This window comes from Nicotiana tomentosiformis, chromosome 10 (genome assembly GCF_000390325.3).
Source record: "Nicotiana tomentosiformis chromosome 10, ASM39032v3, whole genome shotgun sequence".
Lineage (NCBI taxonomy): Eukaryota > Viridiplantae > Streptophyta > Magnoliopsida > Solanales > Solanaceae > Nicotiana > Nicotiana tomentosiformis.
Window position 1 is genome coordinate 41,524,217 of NC_090821.1, and position 7,335 is coordinate 41,531,551.

Genomic DNA, 7,335 nt, shown 5'->3' on the forward strand with positions numbered 1-7,335 from the left:
GTTATACATCACATAAAGACTTATATATATATATGTAAATATGCTCGTCCAAAGTTTATTCTTGTGCGTACTCATTTGGAACTTTAGTCTATCATGAAATTTCTAACTTGACTTGGACTTAGGGCTCTCCCTAGACCCCACATAACTTATAATATAACTCTTACACTTATTATTATATAAAATGGATATTCATACTATTTAGTCCTCGTCTTCATACAAAATAATATAATTAGCGCACATCGACTTTCTTAATAGCGCTTAAGTACTTCAAAAATTTTCGGGGTGTTACATTTTCCTCTATATTAGGGCCTATCCACATGTAAGAGAGCCCCAAAAACCAATCCTAACAACACATCCACAACCCCACGAAACATAACAACATATAAATGACACAAATCTCAGCATTACAAGTGTCACATCACCAAAAACGGTATCTCAACATAAGTTGTACATGTTTTAATCATAACACATAGGAAGTACACCTTTTTTTTTTTTCTAAAGACAACAATTTGGTTATATAAATAAGTGAGAATATTTTCTTTTCCTAACAGCCTCGGCCTCCGAGGTGACCTTCTCGATTCATAGACTTTGCCATAGCACTTTGACTGAGGCAATCTCTTTATTTCCTCAACTTCCGAACTTGTTTAACATGGATGATAATTAGGTACCTCTCATAAGTCAAAACTTCATTAACTTCACTAGCCTTCTCTGGGACGATGAGCGAAGGATCTCCAACTACCTTCTTAAACATAGGCACACGAAACACTGGGTGTACTAAGGACATCTCTTGAGGTAGCTCGAGCCTGTGCACCACTTGACCAACCATCCTCAGAATTCCATAAGGTCTGATATACCTTGGACGCAATTTACCTTTCTTAACAAATTACATAATGTCTTCATGGTGATAATCTTGAGAAGCACTCATCGACTTTCTTCAAACTCCAAATCTCTACGTCGAACACCCGAATTAAACTTTTGGCGACCTTCAACCTCCTCCTCCTCCTCCTTATTCTACGATGTGTTTGACTGAATATGACCATAGAGTTTCCTGCCCAGTATGTTTGATCATGGAATGATACGTTTTGCATGTTTGAACCTTCAACCCCAGATAGTTAATACAAATTGGAACATCAAGGTTTGAGATTGAGCTGGAATTGTTCAAGAATCTATCAATGTGTTGAGTAGCGGCGTTTCTAGGAGTTATACCTAATAAGTAACAAGGTAGTGCTGGCATAGTTGACCATTGCGATAAAATCATTGATTCAACAAAAAGAGACCTAGAGTCAACTAGTACATATGGATAACGTGAGAACCATGTATATGATCTCAAGATGTAAAAGAAGTGAGTCATTTTAGACATGTGATATATCAAAGGCATGACCGATAGGATAAGGACACTGACATAGGTTACTCTTCTGGGACGAGGAGTCATGAAAGAGTTAGTGTTTAGTTCTTTATGCCACATGTGCCTTGTTTGGAAATGATAAGTCTAAGGTGCGATAGCCAAGTACGTGACATAAGATGGCTCCTTGAATTTAGGGAAAATTAGTTGAACTCAAGGTGAGGGGATTCTTGCACCATGGGTGTGATAGAGGTTTCAAAAATATACGAAGTCGCATTACGCTCTAATGGTAATTAACACAAGGAACATTAGATGTGTGTTTGGATCTTGTGAGGTTATTACTCTAGCAATTTAACCCTTCCCAATAGTTGATCATATACGAGAGGACTAGAGGTGTGATAGACTTGTCCCTCAAGTTAAGACGTCCAAAACATGTGTTAAAATCTGGAACGTCCACCCCAAGTAGGAAAGGAAAGGTCGCAGTAAGGCTACTTAAGTTCAACCACACAAGAGTGAGACCATGTACCTAGGACATCTTAATATTGGGGTGACATCATGCATGGGTTAGAGGGGTTCTAGAGGTTAATGTGATACTCCGTAGAGAAATGCAAAAGATGAACCCCTGTCCACCCACGGATGTGGAATGCTATGAAGGTAACTCTCCGCATATGAAAATATATATGGAATGGTAAGCGATCCTAGAAGCAGAGTGCTAAATATAGTGGAACCCGAGGAAGTATTATAGAGTAGATGGGGAAGGTTTGCAAGTGTTCATAATGAGCCCACAACAGGTTTATGACTTGGCAAGTACATAGATGCCCAAGAGAGATAGGACAAGCATGAGAAACATAGTGATGCTATAGTAACTCAAAAGTGTATTCGGACTTGATGGGGAGTCTATTAATAACCCTTATTGACGAGCTCGGAACATATACTTAAATTATGCCCGCTAGTCAGATATAGTATAATAAAATATCGTATCCATAGTGATTGGATTTAAATAGTATTCTTGTAGTTTCTAGCTTGATTGCTATTCAAGATGATCAACAATTGAGATTTATAAGATATCTAACTAAAATTAACTAAGAATATAAAGCTATTGACTAATGACCATCGATACAAGGAATAAGCAAAGAAGGTTATCAATGAGAGAAGATAGGGTTTTGATAGGATAGGTGTACGATAATTGTTTGGGCTCTAAATCTAGATATTAATGTTTAAGTGAGTCTCTCGAATTCACTCAATTATTAGTTCAAACATTCATCTAAAACTCCTCTCTCGATTAAGTCTCAACCTCGCAAGATGAACCAATTTAAACACGTGAAGATATGCAAGGAAGGAATGATGCAATCCTTGTGCTCTTGTTCTTCCAACTCCTCCTTAGCCTACTTAGGTCCAATATGTGTCAAAAGTTCAGAAAATAATGTTTTTCAATGTATTTATACCAAGTAGGGTCAGGCCCAGATGAAATCACCTTTTTCTACCCGAAATAGGAAAATAACTCTTTAAATATTGCACAGGCGCACCGCATGGCGTGACGCGCCATGCGGGGAATTAGTGGAGAATTCCAGAGAGTTAACTTCTGACAGACAGCAGGAATTTGTACAAGCGCAATGCCCCACGTGCAACGATATTGGGGATTTCTCAGAGAACAGATCAAACTTTGATTTTTGACGTCCAGACTTGGTCCTCGACCCCCGAACACGATCCCGGTTTAATCCCTTGGGATTTTACTCAGACTTCAAAGATACAAATAGCTCGAATTAGCTCCACAACAACTACATCATTCGGAATCATTCCCACAAGGCATAAAACCCACAATAAGGGCAAAACACTCCCAATTAAAGCTCAAAACAAGTAAAGTGCAGTGAATTAAAGTGCAATAAGTGACTAAAATAAGAGATTATAGTCTACCATCAATACCCCACTCTTAAACCTTTGCTCGTCCTCGAGCAATCAAACTACACTTTATATAAACACGACCTTTTTTAACAAGTCTCATAACTCATCACACCAAGAATATTTAAAATAGATTAAGTACAATACCGTAACATCATAGCCTCAAACTTTGACTCAAAAGCACCACACATTATTTATAACCCGCTCACTTATTCTAACACAGAGGTCAAGCATTACCTTTTCTTCGTGAATCAAGTGCCCTCACATAACAATAGAGAGTAGTTCCACGCACAATAGAAATTAAGAACAATTATGAACTCAAGATAGAAAGAATTTGCTCACTCTCAGAAAAAACATTCATATGCCACAAAGACGTACCATAAGCTTGCCCGTAGTGTACTACTCTACTAATTGAGTTCATTCAGTCAAGGATCAAATAAGACTTTATTTGGTTGTAATGTAGGCTCCGGGATGGGTAAGATACATTTTGGATATAAGTGTGACTACACCTCCCTAAGCACTTTAATACAGACATTTCATTGTTCAAAACCCCACACTTTTGTCAAATCATAACTCTACCCCCATATCAATATACATTAACTCCCTACTTATTTAAGCACAATTACATCAAGAGTCATCACTATCAAAGAATATTTTGCACAACAATACACATTTTTTTTCTTTTCTTTTTTCTTTAAATTCAAGTGGCTCTTACTTTTTCAATACAATGCACTTTTCTCCTTATTTCATTAGTTCTACTCAAAAGCAAAACCAACCACCCTAGACTTCAACTTTTACAAAGTTCTTAACAAATACAAATGTTCACGGGAGGTAAACGGTTCAAATAATTGGTCAATTCAAACAATTGGGTAAGGCTTATAATATGGTTGCCAAAGAAACAGGGTTACATGCTCAATGGGGTTTACTAAGATACATAACAATTCGGTAGGTAAAAGCATGTATCTGGCTCAACGAAGAAATGCCTGTATCCCTTCCAAGACTGAATACAACTACTATTTCACTTTGCAAACACACGGGGTAAGTTCTAGACATCAAATGCAATGCACAGAATAACACAAAACCTCACACACACATGGCACATAACTCACTCAGGATCAGACTCATCAAGACACTCTAGTCAAAGTAATTAAGCAAAGTTAAGATCAAACAATTTAAGATACTTATACAAGAGTCAAAAACTGAGCCTAAGCGTCACACTAAAGCACTCACATTATTCTCAAGGTGTAATATAGTCAAAAGATATTTACTTCCATCTAAACCATAGCACAAGGTTTCCTACTCCTAATAAAAATAAAAACTAACTACATCCGGTTCAAACAAAACCCTTGAAAAAGAACCGCGATATAAAGAAAAACCAAGGGGGACTTTTTACACTACCTAACAAAAGAAACATGTCGGATGATATCCATCGTAGGGAAAAATCGAAAATGTTGAAAACATTTCCCAATTTTTATTTTTTTCCAATTATTTTCTATCTCTAACTACTATAACTAACAAAAAGAAAACTAATATACATACATACAAATATCCCCCATCCTACACTTTAAGTTGTGTCATGTCCCCATGATACACAATTAAAAAGTATAAGGTAAAGGAAACTTCCCTGGATGTCATGTCGGGGTCTGAGTCGAAGTCGGGCTCCATTCCTCACGCCTGAACCAATGCACACATCCATGCCGATAGCTTTTTCTCAACCTTTTTGGGGTACACCCTACACTTATCTTTCTCGCTCAATGCAGCCTTCTCTTTCGAGCCCTTCAATTTCCATTCAACACTAGCAACTGATTTTTATTTTTACATCCCCTTTTCTACATCCATCTTGAAAGTCACAGTCTCCTCACCCCCTCTAAGCATGAGTTTTCTCTCATGTATATCTAATATCGCTCTGCCCATAGCTAAGAATGGTCTTCCTAGGATGAGGGGGACCTCCTTGTTCTCCTCCATATTCACCACTATAAAATCTATAGAAAATACAAACTTATCCACCTGAACTAACACATCTTCCACTATCCCCTCGGGTATTAGAGTCATTTGGCCCGCCAGCTGCAACGATATTGGTGTAGAACTTATCTCTCCAATCTCCATCTCCAATTTCCTATAAATAGATAGATTCATTAAGTTAATTGCAGAACCCGAATCACATAAAGACTTATCAAAATTTATAGTTCCTAATGAGTAAGGTATGGTAAAACTCCATGGATCTCCACACTTTTGTGGGATTTTATTTTGCAATAGCGCACTGAAATACTGAAATGCTCAGTGAGCTTCACCACTGACGTCTCCTCGATTTTCCTCTTCTTTGTAAGGATCTCCTTCAAGAATTTGGCATAAGCAGGCATTTGTGAGAGCACTTCTGTGAATGGCAAATATACATGAACCTATTTCAGCACATCCAGAAATCCCCAAACTGCTTGTCCAGTTTTTCTCTACTTTGCTTTTGAGGGAAGGGTAAAACATGCATATACTGGCTCTCCTCAGGTTCCTCCCTTCTCGATTTTTCTTCCTCCTCCTCCTCCTCCTCCTCCTCCTTCTTCTTCTTCTTCTTCTTCTTCTTCTTCTTCTTCTTCTTCTTCTTCTTCTTCTTCTTCTTCTCAGTTTTCATCGGGCCTTTCTTCTTTTTATCAACATCATTATTCAGCTGCTCCCCACTTTCTTTTTCAAGTATCATATCATTTTGGATCGAGGTGGGATCTTTTAACACTTGCCCGCTTCTCAAGGTTACAACATTCACCGTTTCTTTGGGACTCTTTTCAGTGTCAGCGGGGATAGTGCCTGGAACCCTCTCAGATAATATTGTTGCAATCTGTCCCATTTGCTTCTCCAAATTTCGAATTGATGCACCTTGTATTTCAAATCTTTCATCTATTTTCATAATGAAGGAGTTCATAAGATTTTCTAAACCAGGCTGATTGGGTTGTTGAGGCTGAAACTGCTGCCTATGCTGATTCATAAAACCAGGAGCTCTTTGTCCCTGAAATCTGGGGTTGTTTTGTTGCCACACATTTGCAGTACCACCAGCTGAACTCTATGAAAATCTGGGGTGCTTCTGACCCATTGCATTAACGTTATAATTTCCTAATGTATTCACTTCCTCAGTTGAGGCTTGACACTCATGAGTAAGGTGTCATCTTCCACATACATCATATGCTACGCGAGTCTCATTTTGTATCAAGGCTAATGTCAACTTCCATATTTCTTTAGCCATAGCATCAAGTTTTACCTGCACAGATGTATTAGCATCAACCTGGTGAACACCCGTTGATCTTCTTCTTTCAGCACTCTTAGAGGGCCACTGATTTGCATCTTCAGATAACTCATCAAGAATTATAACTATCTCCTCTGAAGTCTTCTTCATCAACGGGCTTCCAGCTTCATTGCTCAATGTTCTACGCGAGGCTGGTGTTAATCCATCCCAAAAGTCCTGGAGTTGCATCTAGAGTTCAATTCTACTATATTGACACTTTTGAACAATCTCCTTAAACCTCTCCTATGCTTCAAAAACAGTTTCCGTATCTTTCTGGTAGAAGTTATGGATTTCTCTTTTAAACTTGCTCGTTTTAGCTGAGGAGAAATATTTATCAAGGAATTTTCTGGTCATCTCCTCCCAAGTTCTAATTTATCCCGTGGGCAAGCTTTGAAGCCACTGTTTTGCATCATCTTTAAGAGAAAAGGGGAATACCCTTAAATACACTACATCTTGTGACACACCATTGTATTGAATGGTGTTCAAAATCTCCTCAAAGTCCATTAGATGTGTGTTTGGATCTTCGTTTGGCTTCCTTATGAAGACACAACAATGCTGAAGGGTTGAAGCAACCCTTGCTTCAACTCGAAATGGTTTGTTGCAATTGGAGGTGGTGTAACACTTGATAAACCTTGATTGTAGACACGTCTAGCATAATTTCCAAGTGGTCTCCAAGGCTCGTGAGCTATATTTACGAACTGGTCTGCAACCAAGGGTTGATTTTGAGCAATTCTCCGACCTCTCTCTTCTTCATAGATAATCTGCGCATCTCTAATAGCTGCTTCCTCAGCATCCCATGCAGCTTGTTCCTAGTCATTGGGCTGCCTCT

General features: G+C 38.4%; 1 non-coding gene across 1 annotated transcript; it reads left to right on the forward strand.

The window, feature by feature from the left end:
- Window positions 1-6,705: 6,705 nt before the first annotated feature.
- LOC117279828 (small nucleolar RNA R71) lies at window positions 6,706-6,812 on the forward strand. Its single transcript, XR_004510242.1, has one exon. It is a non-coding gene; the product is annotated as a small nucleolar RNA R71 (small nucleolar RNA).
- Window positions 6,813-7,335: the final 523 nt, after the last annotated feature.